Consider the following 16,621-nt stretch of genomic DNA (forward strand, 5'->3'; position numbering starts at 1 on the left):
TATTTTAATGTCTGTCTCCTGCTTTACACAATAAGGTGTCTACCAGCTCTTTGGTATTATACTCTTCAAGTGCTTAGTACAGTGTTCTACATATCATAAGTGCACAATAAATACCATTGATTGACTGTAAACAACCTTCTGATTTTAGCTCCCCTGCCCTCTCCTCCAAAAACCATGCTTTGGTCTTCTTATTTAAGTAGGCAAAGCAAGAGATATGGCTGGAATTACCCAGGTAATTGCAAATGCTAGGACTTATCTTTGGGAATTGTAAGTGGTGGTGGTGGTGGAGTGGGGGGGGTGGTTGGGTTCCTGGACTCTGGATGTTTCTTGGATATCTTGAGAGAGGCTTGTTGTTTTGGTGACCAAGCAGAAGACGGTTTGGGATTTCCCCTATTCACATCTTAGTGAAATACATTTCTCCAAGGTGAAAGGAATCGTAGCCTTTCGGAGACTCGGGGGTGAATTTCTGGAGAATGGCCATTTGTTTTTGTCCTATTAGCCTGTTAAGAGGACAGAAACAAATGACTAGGAGAGAGGCATAACCTGGGCAGAATATCTATGAGGAGGGGAAGGCTGAGCCTGAACAGCATGGAACAAACAAATCTTTTGGAAAATGACTCTGCCGGCCACTCGTACATAAGTGACTCCCAGATGGATTTCTTGTAAGACCTAAAAATACTCAGAAGTGAGTAAGAACTCTTACTTACATTTCACTGAGACAAATCTTTTTGTGTAGCCTAGAAAAAGGACCACATAATTATCTCTTGCATTACCTGTTTCTGTTACTGAAATTTAGAGCTGTAATTCTCCAAGGAGATTCTGCCAGAACTTTATATGTAACCACCAAAATATTTTGGTCACCACATCTTTTTCAAAACAAGGTTAATAAGGAAAAGAACAAAAACCAACCAGACATCCACAGTATTTGAAGATGCTTTTGCTCTTTCTTGTCCTGACCATCATTTGGATTATCTCAGTGTATCTGCTTTTCTGTCTCTCCATCTTTATTGGTGGTTCCATCTATGGGTCTCTGTATGTTTGTCTGTCAGCCCCTATCTCCTTTTGGCACTTGCCTCTGTATCAATTTGGCATGCTTTCTGCCCGTGTCTTTCTCTATCTCCACATACTTCTACTAATAATGATAATAATAACACGACTCTAGACAACACCCCATCCTTCCTGTCTCACCTCGACTCATCTCTCTCTCATTCATCCCACATTTGTCACCAAATACAGTCAGTTCAACCTTCATGATATCACTTAAATCTTTCTTTCCCCTCTATACAAACAGCAACTATGCTAATCCAAACATTTATCCTATCCCACCTTGGTAACTGCATCAGCCTCCTTGCTGACCTCCTTGCCTTCTGTCTCTCCCCATTCCAGTCCATACTTCACCCTGCTGCCAAGATTATTTTTCTACAAAACCATTCAGTCTATGTTTCCCCACTCCTCAAGAATCTCCTCTAGTTGCTCTTCCACCTTTGCAACAAATGGAAACTCCTTACCAAAGGCTTTAAAGCACTCAATCACCTTGCTACTCTCCTACTACCAACCAGCCTGTGAACCCCTCATGGACAGGGATTGTCTCTATTTGTTGCTGAATTGTACTTTCTAAGTGCTTAGTACAGTGCTGTGCACACAATAAGTGCTCAGTAAGTATGATTGAATGAACCAGCCCACACACTTAATGCCCCTCCAATGTCAACCTATTGATTGTACCTAGATCTCATCTATCTCACCACCAACCTCTTCCCTACATCCTGCCTCTGGCCTGGAATTCCCTCCCTACTAATGTCCAATAGGGTATCACATTCCCCACCTTCAAAGCCTTATTAAGAGTATATCTTCTCCATAAATTCATTCATTCAGTCATATTTACTGAGTGCTCGCTGAGTGCAGAGCACTGTATTAAGTACTTAGAAAAATACAGTTCAACAGTAAAGACACATTCCCTCCCCACAGTGAATTTACAGTCTAGAGGGGGGAGACAGACATCAATACCACTAAATAAATTACAGATATGTACATAAGTGCTGCGGGGCTGAACCGTGGGAAGAACCAAGGGAGCAAATTAGGGTGATGCAGAAGGGAGTGGGTAAAGAGGAAAGGTGGTGCCTAGCTGTGAAGGGCTTCTTAGAGATGTGCCTTCAGTGAGGCTTTGAATAGGGGGAGAGTATTTGTCTATCAAATTTGAGGAGGGAGAGCATTCCAGGCTAGAGGCAGGGCATGGGCCAGGATCTGTGGAGAGACAGGTGATATCGAGGCACAGTGAAAAGGTTAGCAATAGAGGAGCGAAGCATGGGACTGGGCTGTAGGAGAGTAGTGAGTTGGTTAGCGGGGGGCAAGGTGGTGGAGTTCTTTAAAGCCAGTGGTGAGCTTTTGTCATCCAAGAGTCCTTCTTCAATAAAGCCCTCTTTTCCTTTTCTCCCCCTATTAGTGTCTGTCTTCTCTAGACTATAAACTCATGGTAGATATGAAACATGTTTACTAATTCTGTTATCTCCCAAGTGTTTAATATATTGTACAAGATACAGAGCCAAGGTAAGTGCTCAGTTGGTTGTTTGATTGAATCTTGGTATTTGTAGAGGGCTCGCTATGTACGAAGTACTGGGTTACATATAAGTAGATAATTTTGGATACAGTCCCTGACCCATATCAAGCCATCCTTGTATGAGTGCTGTTAGGAAATGAGAAGCAGCAGGGGCTAGTGGAAAGAGCATGGGTCTGGGAGTCAGTGGACCTGAGTTCTAATCCTGCTTCTGCCCATTTCAGCTGTTTGAACTTGGATAAGTTATTTAACTTCTCTGGGCCTGTAAAATGGAGATTAAATCCTTCTCTAAATCCTACTCCCTCCTACCTAGACTGTGTCCACTCTGGTTTCCTCATATCTACCTCAGCTTTTAGTATAGTGCTTGGCACATAGTAATCATTTAACAAATTTAATAATAGCAACAATAATAATGATAGCAATAATAGTAACAATAGTTTTGTAGATCCCTGGTACAGTGAGAACCCCTGATTCCCAAATTTAGTTTGGTTGGAAAACCTAGGTGAAATTGTCCATTCCTAGTTGCTCTTCGCCCTCTTCATCATGAAATACAGATTGAGCCAGAGATTCCTCTCCAGGAGGATTCTTCACCTTTTCAAATGACATTCAGTCTCCTGGGGCTACTACATATTAAACCTACATTAAGGCATTATTCTGAATCAAAAAATTGTCCAATTCTGCAAGGGAAAAATACCTAGTCCCTAGAATTGGCAATGTACTTGTTCATTATATTCAATAGCTAATGGGATATGCATGGTATGCTGAAATCCTGCAAGAGGCAAAAAAAGTAAATTATAAGCCAGGAATTGTACTTGAATTTCTTTTGAGACACACATAAGCTCAGCCCCTTTTTTAGCAAAAAGCTCAAGGTGGCCTCTCCTATGAATCACACCATCTCAAAGTCCCAGTCAATCAATGGCATTTATTGCAACAAATGTGAGATAAAGGACAGACCCACACCAATATACCCAAGAGCCTTGTAATTGTTATTGTGCTATGATACAAAGCTGTGGGGATTCAAATGTTCCATGGAAGTAAAAGACGTGGAGTCTGTAATGGTGGCGGAACCTGGGTGATTGTCAAGAAGTGTGAAACTATTAAGTTCAATACATTTTGACTCAAATAAATGTCAAGTTGTCATGCATAGCAATGCGGGAAGCTGTCAATCCCTGCCTACCCTAATTCCCATCCCCATTTCCACACTCAGTGCCCTGCTCAGCCTTGGCAAGGATGCCAAGCTGAGAGCAGATCGAATTTTGGCAGCACATCCAGACCAGGCCTGGCTGACAACTCTAGAAAAGAAAGAAAATCAAACAGATATCCAAGCAGCTGCAAACGGGTTTCCCAGATGTTGTCAAAAACTGGCATATCACCATTTATTAAAAAAAAAAAAAGGCTAAAAACCAGATCAATACAAGGGACTAGGATAAAGACATTTAGGCATACAGGCTGGATGGGGCATTAGAATTAGGATTGGGACTGGAGTTAAGGGTGAAAAATAGGGTTCAATGATTGGTTTGTTGTACTCTATGTGTGTTGATAATTTAGCATTCACTGATTGGATGGGCTGATTCCACTGTTTGATTGTATGATAGATCAATCAGTCAATCAGTGACATTTATTGAGTGGTTACTATATGCGGAACACTGCACTTAAAGCATGGGAGAGTATAACAAAATAGAGTTGGTAAAGACATTTGTGCCCACAAGGAGTTGACAATTCAGAAGAGGAGACAGACATTGAATAAAAAACTGATATGCACGCAAGTGCTGTGGGGTCAAGGATGGGATGAATATCAAGTACTTAGAGGGTTCAGATCCAAGCTTATAGGTGACTCAGGAAGGAGAGGAGTAGGTGAAATGAGGGCTTAGTCAGGGTTTGGTGGACTGTCAGAGTGCTTGAGATTTCACATTCTATGATTGGATGTCCTGATACTTACCCCAGCGTTGCTTGATTTCCAATGCCTGGAAATACTGGCTACAAACCTAACAGGCCTACTAAAACACTCATCTCTCAGAGTCCAACCCCCTGGTCTTTCACTCTCTAAGGTGGGAAGGAAGGATCAACATGAATAGAAACACTGCATGATAAGACCAAGTGGCTTGTATGATTCAATTCTTTATTTAAGCAGGGCTCAATTAACAGAGCTAGGAAGCAGCACCCTAGGTGCACCAGGCTTCCTTTGTTCGAGTTTGACTCTGAATATGGAAGAATCCTGTCCTCCCTAAGGGCATCACAAGACAGAAGTAGCAGCGCAAGTTTTCTAAATGAACCTTCAGTGTCCAAGCCGGAGAACCTGCCTCCTTCTACAAGAATAATGTTTTCTCCTCCTTGGGAAGGAACTCTAAATTGAGGTGCCAATCTTGAAGGCAACAGCTGAAAATGTTTTGTGGGTTTTTTTTAAGAAATTGAGAAACCCAGAGGAAACTAGGGCATACACATAGCAAATAAAATCTGCACTTCAAAGACACATCTGTGATTAGGTGGGACAGGAACAAGTAATTCACACATTTCTCCTAATAAGGTTCTTTTAAAGAACTAACTTTCATTGAATTGATCACTCAAAAGTTTGAAAAGTAGGTCGTTAGATTTTCAAATTTGGGGAAGTTGTTTTTTTTTTTCTATTTTTTCTTCTCCTTTTAGGAAAACCCATCTTCTGAAGCTCTCCAGATTCCCAGATTGGGAAGCAAAAGATAATTTGAACAGATCAACTGGGAGGGAGACAGCATGGCCTAGTGGAAAGAACATGAGAAAGGGAATCAAGAGGCACAGATTGTAGATCCAACTCTGACTCTGACCTGCTGTGTAACCATGGGCAAGTCACTTTACCTCTCTGGGTAAAATGGGAATAAATGAACTGCTCTTCCTACCTCTTAGACTGTGTAAACTGAATGAATCTTAATCCCCATTTTGCAAATGAGGTAACTGAGGTGCAGAGAAGCTAAGTGACTTGCCCACAGTCACACAGCTGACAAGTGGCAGAGCTGGGATTCGAACTCATGACCTTTGACTCCAAAGCCCGTGCTCTTTCCACTCAGCCATGCTGCTTGTCACATAGTAAGCATTTACTAAAAGCCCTACTATTACTCCTAATACTACTACTTATTATAATAATGACCCCTTGTGACACACAGACTGAGGTAGAGAGTGCAGAAAATAATAATGATAATGATAAAATTTGTACAGCACTATGCTAAACACTGGGATTAAAAAATTATGGTCGGATTAGACACAGTCCATGTATCCCTGGGGCTCACCATCTAACAGAGAGGGAGAATCTTTTTTCCTTTTTAAAGATGAAGAAACTGCAACCAACCAGAGAATATTAGGAAAATAACCCTTTCCTTAAGTGCAACAAGGTGGGACAAGACAAGGAAAATTCTCAAAATTGCCCCAAGGCAATAAGGAGGAGGTGAAATGCCCATCAGCAGGCTCCTTCCCACCTCTCAGAATAAAGTCTAAAATCATTCAGTGGTATTTACTCAGCACTTTTTGAGTACAGAGCACTTAGGAGAGCATAGTAAGACAGGGTTGGTAGACAAAAAAAGCTTTCAGTCTAGAGGGGGAATTAATTCTAAAATCAATCCTCTGATTAATTCATTAAATCATATTTATTGAGTGCTTACTGTATGTAGAGCTTACTAAGCACTTGGAAGAGTATGATATAGCAATAGGCAGACACATTCCCTTCTCACAAAGAGCTTACAGTCTATAAGGGGAGACAGACATTAATATAAATAAATAAATTGCAGGTATGAGACCTGGAGGCATAGAGTAAGCTCCTCTCTGGGTCATTTGTCAATATCTGTCCAATGCCTACAGAAGCAATAATAATAATAATGATGGTATTTATTAAGCACTTACTATGTGTCAAGCACTGTCCTAAGCGCTGGGGTAGATACTAGGTAATCAGGTTGCCCAACATGGGGCTTACAGTCTTAATCCCCAATTTTTTTTACAGATGAGGTAACAGGCACAGAGAAGTTAAGTGACTTGCTGAAAGTCACACAACTAATAAGTGGTAGAGCCGGGCTCAGAACCCACGACCTCTGACTCCCAAGCCCGTGTTCTTTCTATTAAGCCATGCTGCTTCTCTACTAAGTCATGCAGCTTCTCAATATGATCCAGTGGAAAGAGCATGGGCCTGGGAGTCAGAGAACCTGAGTTCTAATCCTGATTCTGACAACTGTTTGCTATGTAACCTTGGGAAAGTCACTTAACTTCTCATTGCCTCAGTTCCCTCAACAGTAAAATGGGGATTCAAAACTGTGATTAGACTGTGAGCTCCATGGGGAACAGGGACTATGTCCAATCTGATTAATTGTACCTGTCCCAGCACTTAGAACAGTGCACTGAGCTTGCACAAAGTAACACATACTATTAAAAAAAAAAGAGCACAGTCAAGAGGAAACGCCTGATTCGGAATTAACAACCAATACCTGTTCAGAACCCCAAAAGACCTGAGGGTTTCCCTCTCTGCAAGGCCTTAGGTCTCTCCAACGTTCTTGCTCTGGATTTTCCATTAGTTGGATCTTTCTTAGGGGTTACTTCTCCTCCAAATGGCCTTCTCCGATCAAGCCTTCTCACTTTTCATTCATTCAATAGTATTTATTGAGCACTTACTATGTGCAGAGCACTGTACTAAGCACTTGGAATGTACAATTTGGCAACAAATAGAGACAATCCCTGCCAATTGACAGGCTTACAGTTTAATCAGGGAGACAGGCAGACAAAAACAATAGCAATAAATAGAATCAAGGGGATGTACATCTCATTAACAAAATAAATAGGGTAATAAAAATATACACAAATGAGCAGATGAGCACAGTGCTGAGGGGAGGGGAAGGGAGAGAGGGAGGAGCAGAGGGAAAGGGGGGGAAAGGGGGCTTAGCTGAGGGGAGGTGAAGGGGGTGCAGAGAGGCAGCAGAGGGAAAAGGGGAAGCTCAGTCAGGGAAAGCCTCTTGGAGGGGGTGAGCTCTCAGTAGGGCTTTGAAGAGGGAAAGAGAGTTAGTTTGGCGGAGGTGAGGAGGGAGAGCATTCCAGGACAGCGGGAGGACGTGACCCAGGGGTCAACGGCGGGATAGGCGAAAACGGGGGATGGTGAGGAGGTGGGCGGCAGAGGAGCGGAGCCTATGGGGTGGGCAGTAGAAAGAGAGAAGGGAGGAGAGGTAGGAGGAGGCAAGGTGATGGAGAGCTTTGAAGCCTAGAGTGAGAAGTTTTTGTTTCGTGCAGAGGTTGATAGGCAACCACTGGAGGTTTTTAAGAAGGGGAGTGACATGCCCAGAGCGTTTCTGCAGCAAGATGAGCCGGGCAGCGGAATGAAGAATAGACTGGAGCGGGGAGAGACAGGGGGAAGGGAGATCAGACAGAAGGCTGACACAATAATCCAGCCGGGATATTATGAGAGCCTGTACCAGTAAGATAGCCGTTCGGATGGAGAGGAAAGGGCGGATCTTGGTGATATCGCAAAGGTGAGACCTGCAGGTCTTGGTGATAGATTGGATGTGTGGGGTGAATGAGAGAGCTGAGTCAAGGATGAGACCAAGGTTGCAGGCTTGAGAGACGGGAAGGATGGTCGTATCATCCACAGTGATAGGGAAGTCAGGAAGAGGACATGGCTTGGGAGGGAAGATAAGGAGCTCAGTTTTGGACATGTTGAGTTTTAGGTTGTGGGCAGACATCCAGGTAGAGGTGTCCTGGAGGCAAGAAGAGATTTAAGCCTGAAGGGAGGGGGAGCGGATAGGGGTAGAGATGTAGATTTATATGTCATTTGCATAGAGATGATAGTTGAAGCCATGGAAGTGAATGACTTCACCAAAGGAGTGAGTGTAGATATAGAACAGAAGAGGGCCAAGAACTGACCCTTGAGGAACCCCTACAGTTAAAGGATGGGAGAGGGAGGAGGAGCCTGCGAAGGAGATTGAGAATGAACATCCAGAAAGATAAAGGGAGAAACAGGAGAGGACGGAGTCTATGAAACCAAGGTGAGATAAGGTGTGGAGGAGAAGGGGATGGTCAATAGTGTCAAAGGCAGCTGAGAGGTCAAGAAGGATTAGGATAGAGTAGGAGCCAATTGATTTGGCAATAAGGAGGTCATGGGTGACCTTTGAGAGAGCAGTCTCAGTAGAGTGGAGGGGACGGAAGCCAGATTGGAGGGGGTCCAGGAGAGAATTGGAGTTAAGGAATTCTAGGCAGCGAGTGTAGACAACTCATTCTAGGAGTTAGGAAAAGAAGGGTAGTAGGGAGATAGGGTGATAACTGGAAGGGGAAGTGGTGTCGAGAGAGGGTTTTTTTAGGATGGGGGAGAGAGGGGCATGTTTGAAGGCAGAGGGGAAGAAGCCATTGGAGAATGAGCAGTTAAAGATAGAAATGAAGGAGGGGAGGAGGGAAGGGGGTGATGGTTTTTATAAGGTGAGTGGGAATGGTATCCGTAGCACAGGTGGAGGGGGTGGCACTTGTGAGGAGGGAGGAGATCTCCTTTGAGGATACTGCAGGGAAAGATGGGAAAGTAGGGGAGAGGGTTGCGGGGGGGAGGCAGAAGGAGGAGGGGTGACTTTGGGGAACTGAGACCTGATTGTGTTAATTTTCGTGATGAAGTAGGTGGCCAGATCGTTGGGGGTGAGGGATGGGAGAGGAATCCTTCATTCCTTTTCCCTTCTGTGTTATCTATGTACTTGGAGCTGTACCATTTAGGCACTTGGTATTCACCCCACTCTCAGTCCCACAGAGCTTATGCACATATCTGTAATTTATTTCTTCATATTAATGTCTGTCTCCCCCTCTAGAGTAAAAGCTCATTGTGGGCAGGGAATATCTATTCTCCCAAACACTTAGTACAGTGTTCTGCATACAATCAGTGTTCAATAAATACCACTGATTGATTGAATCCACCTCTTGGGCTAATGTTGTTTCAATCTGGAAATAAGAATGACACTGAAATCTCACTCCACCCACAGACCTTTCTCTGTCATAATAGCCTGGTCCTCTCTCAGCATCTCCCTCCCAGATAAGTGACTGATGGGGTCACCGACCCCAGTGCTGCTTGGATTGTATCTAGCAGGATCAGAGAACTTGTAGATCTCCAGTTTTTAAATAGCTCCTTTTATGTAATTGTTCTACTCATATTACCCTCAGCCTTCATGAATCCCTGTGAGGTTCTTCCATAGTCTGTGTTAAAGAACCTCTCCAGGCTAGACTTGCCTCCTGCTTCCATCAGGTTACCCTTTGATTAGCTCAGAAATGCATCTGGCCCATGGAATGTCACCAGTCCGGCATGTGCGAGATTTTGGGTGACAGCTCTTGCGTGTTTATGGACCGGGGTTCACGCTGCCATTTTGCCATTTCACACATCCAATTAGGCAGAATCTCTGAGGGAAGAGAAAAGCTGTTTGTTTCCTTGACAGCAAATACCCAAACTGACTAGAACAATTAGTTTGTCTATTTTAAAACTGAATTTCTATGCTTCCATGGCAACTGAAGTTATTAAAAGATGGAAATTAAAGTATTGTGCAGAAAAGGCTGCATGGAATTATTGGGACGGCACTGAGAGAGTAACAAAACATAACACGAAAGGCCTTGATTGAGTGAGAAGCAGCTTGCTTTCCAGTTAGACATTAAAGCCTCTCACAGGAAACCACCTTCTACTAACTCTGCATGGGTTCTCCTGTGAACCAGAGATCTCTGGCTTCATCAGTGTCTTTCCCATCTCCAGACTGTGAGCTCAATGTGGGCAGGGATTTTCTCTCTTTTTTGCTGTACTGTACTTTCTCAAACACTTAATACAGTGCTCTGTACACAGTAAGCACTCAACAAACACAATCGAATGAATTATGGAGGGTGCAATGATCCCCTATTGATGCCTTCCTCAACCTCAGGGGAGAATCCCCCCAACACAGACCCCATCTCTCCCTTCCTCTGATATAGAAGTAATAATAATAATGATGGTATTTATTAAGCAGTTACTATGCATCAAGCACTGTTCTAAGCGCTGGGATAGATACAAGTTTATCAGGTTGTCCCACGTGGGACTCGCAGTCTTAATCCCCATTTTACAGATGTGGTAGCTGAGGCACAGAGAAGTTAAGTGACTTGCCCAAAGTCACACAGCTGAGTGGAGGAGCCAGAATTAGAACCCATGACCTCTGACTCCCAAGTCCATGCTCTTTCCACTAATCCACTTTGCTTCTCTAGAAGTAGAACAAGCAGTAAAAGTAATAGTAATAGTGTAGTAAATAGTACAGCAGTACTAATATCTATTAAGTGCCTTCTGTGTGCAAGACACTGTACTAAATGCAGAGAAAGAATAAAACAGGTGAGAAACGGATACAGTCCCTGCCCTCTAAAGGACTAGCAGTCAAAGAAACAAATGAGGGAGAGAGGGCTGGTGACAGACACCCAAGAAAAATGGAAGCAATAAAAACATTGAAATTACATTAGAAAGCCGGCCAGTGGTGGGTACAATAAGAGTAACAGTGTTCTGTGTCTAGAAGAGCAGAGTTCCAGATCCCCTGGTGGCTCAGAGCCCTGGGCCCTGCTGTTTAACTCTGGTGCCGGAACCACAGTGCCTTTGGGTAATTCTCTACTCAGTCCATAAAAATATTTCCCCTGAGATCCCTATGGGGAAAACTTAGGAGTATGGCAATGAAATTGGGCAAATTAATAGACTGAATTGGATGCTTGGAAAGCACACCTGAAATGTTTTAAGTGTACTCAAAGAATGGTTCACCAAGTCATATCTAACCTTTGATCAAGGGGTGCTCACTTGAGCAATTCATAGAGAACGGTCACCCCCCAAAAATGGTTGATTAAGACACAGATTTCTGAGCCAGATGCTGATTATGTTCCAAGGTCAGTTTCTGTCTTCTAGATCAAAATAATCTTTTAGGCTCACTGAATCCTGAAGTTAGTCTGCTTTTGCATAAACCCCTCTGGGAATCCCTCCAATACACACTCATAGAATCCAGTCAAATATACATGATAAGAGAGTTCCAAGAAAAGCTTGAAAAAATGAGAGTTAAGTCAGGAGGTAATCAAATGATATGGACTCATTCTCTTGAAATGTATAACAAGACTCTTAGGAACAGTTCCTGACTTTGGACCAAACAGGGGAATCATTATGCCACAACTCAGGCTCCTTAAGCAGTAGGTGGGTTTGGGGAGTTCTGAACAGGTCTATATTGGGAGTTCTGAGCAGGTCTATACATCCAGCTGGTGAGGTGCAGACAAGGCAATTATCCAATTAGTGCAGATAGACAAACAAACTGGAAAATTCAGGTCAAAATATCCTCTTGGGCACCTGAATTATCTGGCTTTCTGCCTACATTAATAAAATAAACCAGATAATGATTAATGCTTCTTCACATGACTTAGTGTTGTGTAGACACAGCCATTAACTCCACATGTGACTGCTTCCTCCTGAACCTTTCTCATAAATAATCAAGTAAATTACTGTGATTCTTTGCATCTGCTAGAGTAATTATGATTAAATAAAATATATTCTTCTATGCTGCTTAAAGATAATATAGTTCTCAGTGAAACTATGATTAAAATTCTAATATTATGTACATAACTGATGGCCACAGTTGCCTATATCTGCATGTACATAAATTACTTTTTAATAATAAAACCACATTAATTCAAATGTTCATATTTCTTACCAAAATTTTGCATACCTCTTTCTCTGTTAATTTCACACATTCGATATTTCACAAGACAGCTCTTGCTTTTTTAGATGAGAGCAGATGGGGTTACTTTTGAGAACCTTTTTGGGTAGTATTTATTTTTTAAAAAAAAACCTTTGAAATTCTATGGTGACATTTTTGGATTAGGATTTAGCATTTTGTTGTTAGTACATGCCGTTTTCCTTAATATTATAATGCTTCTTCATGTAAGCCTACCCCACAAAAAGGCACCAGTCTCAAAAAACCTACTATCCAGTTAGATAAAAGCCACCATCCATACCTTAGACATAGTTTAAAATCTCGAAAGAGGGTCAAAACACACCCTACCAGTTTCCTCTATATACATAAGGCTGTCTTTAAAAATGCATTTCTCTGCAAAATGGGGAAAAATAAATTCAAGGATTCAAGAATAAAATGCATTCTCTTGAGACTTTTTCTTCTTTCAGAGTTGAGAGGGAGGGAGTGAAAGGGGGACAGAGGAAGGGAAGAAGATGGTAGGAGTGTCATTTTCCCAGAAATGGTAGTTACAAATCTAAAGCCCATTGCATTATTAATAGTGGTGTTTGTTAAGTGTTTTTACTATGTGACAAGCACTGTACTAAGCAGTAGGGTTGATACATGATAATCAGGTCAGACTCACTCCCTGCCCACATGGGACTCACAGTCTAAGTAGGAAGGAGAACAGCTATTGAATCCTCATTTTACAGTTGAGAAAACCAAAGCATAGAGAATTTAAATGACTTCCCCAAGGTTAGACAGCAGAAAAGTGGCAGAGCTGGGATTAGAATTCAGGACCTCTGACTCCCAGGTCAGTGTCTTTTCCATTAGTCCATATATTTGTTGAAAATTAAGGATACTCTCACCACCTCAAATCCGAAAGACTCAAGGGAGGACTATGAGAACTTGGCACCTGTAATCACCACATACTCACCTCCAATAAGTAGTAGCCCATAGGGATTATGCAAATCTCCATTGTTTGCCATTTTTTCTTTTCTACACGTTATTCATGGAGATACATTCTGTGATATCTGCCATGTTTCAAGACAATTAGTCCCATATGCGACGGGGATTATGCCCAACCTAATAATCTTTTTTCTACTCCAGTGCTTACTAAGCAGTTAACAAATACTACTATTATTTTTTATGTTGCTTTTTAACTTCCGCAGGAGTGTTCAATTTATTATGCCTTTGCCACATTTTCTTTTATGGTATTTAATAATAATGGTATTTGTTAAGTGGTTACTATGTGCTAAGCACTGTTTCCTATGTGTCAAACACTGTTCTAAGTGCTGGGATAGATACAAGTTAATTAGTTTGGGCACAGTCCCTATCCTGCATAGGGCTCACAGTCTAAGTAGGAGGGAGAACAGGAGCACCGAGACAGAGAAGTGAAGTGACTTGCCCAAAATCACACAGCAAGCAATTGGCATAACCGGCATTAGAACCCAGGTCCTCTGACTCCCAAGCCCATGTCCTTTCCACTAGGCCATGCTGCTTCCCCACTTAATCTGTAAGCTTCTGGAGGGGTTTCTTTTTATTTAATGCGGCCTATGTTTCCAATACACTGCCCTGTACACAGTAGGGCTCTTCATACAGACTGCTGGCTAACCTCGTAATCCTCTCCTAGGCCACATTTTAGCCTTGGAATGTTCCCCTTTACTCACCCTTCCAAGTTACAATGCTCTACATGCTGCTGTTACTTGCTCAGTAAATACTGCAGGAATTCATTCATTCATTCATATGTATTGAGTGCTTACTGTGTGCAGAGCACTGTACTAAGTGCTTGGAATGTACAATTTGGCAACAAATAGAGACTGATACATCCAGGATACCAGGGAATTATTAGATAACTCTAGTGCACCTAGGGCTGCCCTATTAATAATAATAATGATTAAGACATGAGCCTCACATAGGACAACTTGATTGCCTTGTATCTACTCTAGTGCTTAGAATAGTGGTTGGTAAATAGTAAGTGCTTAATACTAGTATTACTCATGATTTATGAACAGAGATCCTCCTCTTTGGAAAATTCCCCAAACACTGACTATATTTGAGGAGACTCTGTCCCTTTTTCTCAAACGTTCTAAGAGTCCACTTTGGCACGGCTCATGGAGAGGGGGTGGAGGAGGCAGGGAGAGATTCTCACAATGCTGAGGACAGAGCCCAAGCACCTGTCTGGACTGGAAAACACACATATGTCAGGGGTAGACCATCATGTGTTCAGAGCAGCACATTCCTCATTTCCTGGAGAATTGACTTCACTATCCTCCCTAGTTTTCTCCCACCATGGGCTCTGGACCCACTCCTCTCTCCCCACCCCCACAGGCTGGGATCAGAGGTGGGACTCTCTTTTGGCTGAGGCAGGTATGAAGGCCAGGAGCAAGCATTGGTTCATACCAAGCATTGGTTCATACCAAGGCTGTGACATTACTGAGGGTTCTCAGTCCTAGATTTTGGCCGAAAGAGTCTGTGGAGTCACTTAGAAGTGCTCAGATCCTGGTCAGCCTCTGCTGGGTCCCAAAGACCTCCTGTTCTCCTATTCTTCTAACAGGTTTTGGGGATGCCCTCACTTTTCCTCAAGTTCCCGAAATCTTCTTGCTTCCACCTCCCTTTGACTGAACCCCAGGCATCTCCCTGAAGGTGAAAGGGTCACTGGGTACTAGCTTGCCTCCCTCCTCTCAGGGATGGCTGCAGGAAGCTCATGGAAAAGCACTACTTTCCCTCCCACAGTTTCCCAAGTTCACATGACTCCCTGGCACTCAGAGCTTCTTCTTCAGCCCCTACTACAGGCAGTCACCAAGATCTGAGCTCTCAACAGCATTTAAACAGTTCCTTAATTTGGTAAGAATGAAAATAGTTTTGGTTTAAATGGCCTTTCCCTAGAACTAATACTTTCCCTTCTAGACCTCTCTCTAATCTCTTGCAGCTCTCCTGAGAATCATGTTCCTCTGGCCCTATCTTCTTCTCTTGGAGCATACAAACTCCTTATGGATAGGGAATGTCGGCTAATTCTCCTTTATTTTACTCTCCCAAGTGCTTAGTACAGTGTTCTGCACATAGTAAGTGGTCAATAAATATCATTGATTGATGAAGTGTTGCAGTCTCACCCTCAAATCATTTGGCCACTGGGTACCCTATCTCCCAGTAAGGGGCAGGACACTTGTTCCTCCTCTAGGTTATCCTAACCTTCACTCAGGATCCTCTCCAATCCCTTCCTGTGCACAGTGTCCATTCAGAGTCACAGCTGGATCTCTCCTCCTGTCCTGTTGTCCCAGGAACATAGCTTGCAACCTCTCCCCCTTAGAAGGCCCATGCTCTTTTTCTCCAAATACATGGCCACCCTACTTCCTCCATAATCTTTCTCTCTGATTGGTTCAGATATTTACATTTCCCTCAGGGAGGACCTTCTTGACTTCCTCTTCCCCTTCTCAAGTATAGGGATCAATGGAAATGGCTATCACAGATGGACCTTGAATTTCCTAGAAGATTCACTTTTCCTCCCTGGGAGGACTTCCATAGTGCCCCCCTGGGTTCTAGACCCATTCCTTTCCTGCTCCCAATCCCCAGACACCTTTCCAATTGCTTCCAAACTGTCACAGGGACTCAACAGAAAGGTAGCCCCAGCAAAAATGTCCTGTTTGGGGGAACCAATCAGGGGAGAAGGCAGGTGGTACAGGTCATAAACCAACATTTTAATTGGAAGAATTCCAACAACAAAGATTTCCCTATAATTTGTTGTGGGAGTAAGCAGATTAATTAAAAAAGCCTGTCTTGGGCCCTCACAGATACTGGCTTAAGTGTTTTGTTGTCCAGGCTTTGGAAGGACCCAAGTCAAAGGGATTGGGTAAAAGTAAAAAGATATTCTGCAGCTCTTCACTGCTCCTCATATCATCCCTCATGCCCTCAAACCAGATGCAATACTGATTACTTCAAAGTTAAATAGATCTGGAATTTATGTCAAGCCCCTCTGAAAATCATATTTTACAGTAGAAATAAAAGATTCTATCCATTCACCCTTCCTCCCATCTCTGAATTTCTGTCACTTGTCTCCTCTTTCTCCGAGTCACGTTTGATGGTGACAGAGGGACAGAGACAAGCTGTCATGCTTCCCAGGATCGATGCCCAAGTTTATTTCTTTCATGTATCTTTGGCGATCTCCTCATTACATAATGACTAGCTTGGCATATTCTTGGCACGTGTGATTGGCACAACACAGGTTCAGAGATACTTCCCAGATAGAACCATTTTTAGATGTGATCTTTCTTACTGTGAGACTGGAGGAGGTAAAGTCAGCATATTCCATGGTCTGGGTGTGAGGTGGGGAGAGCTGAAAACTATTTCTGCAAAGCAGAAGAGGAATAAGGGAAAAGGAAAGGTCAAGATAAGAGAA

This window comes from Ornithorhynchus anatinus, chromosome 2, assembly GCF_004115215.2.
Source record: "Ornithorhynchus anatinus isolate Pmale09 chromosome 2, mOrnAna1.pri.v4, whole genome shotgun sequence".
Lineage (NCBI taxonomy): Eukaryota > Metazoa > Chordata > Mammalia > Monotremata > Ornithorhynchidae > Ornithorhynchus > Ornithorhynchus anatinus.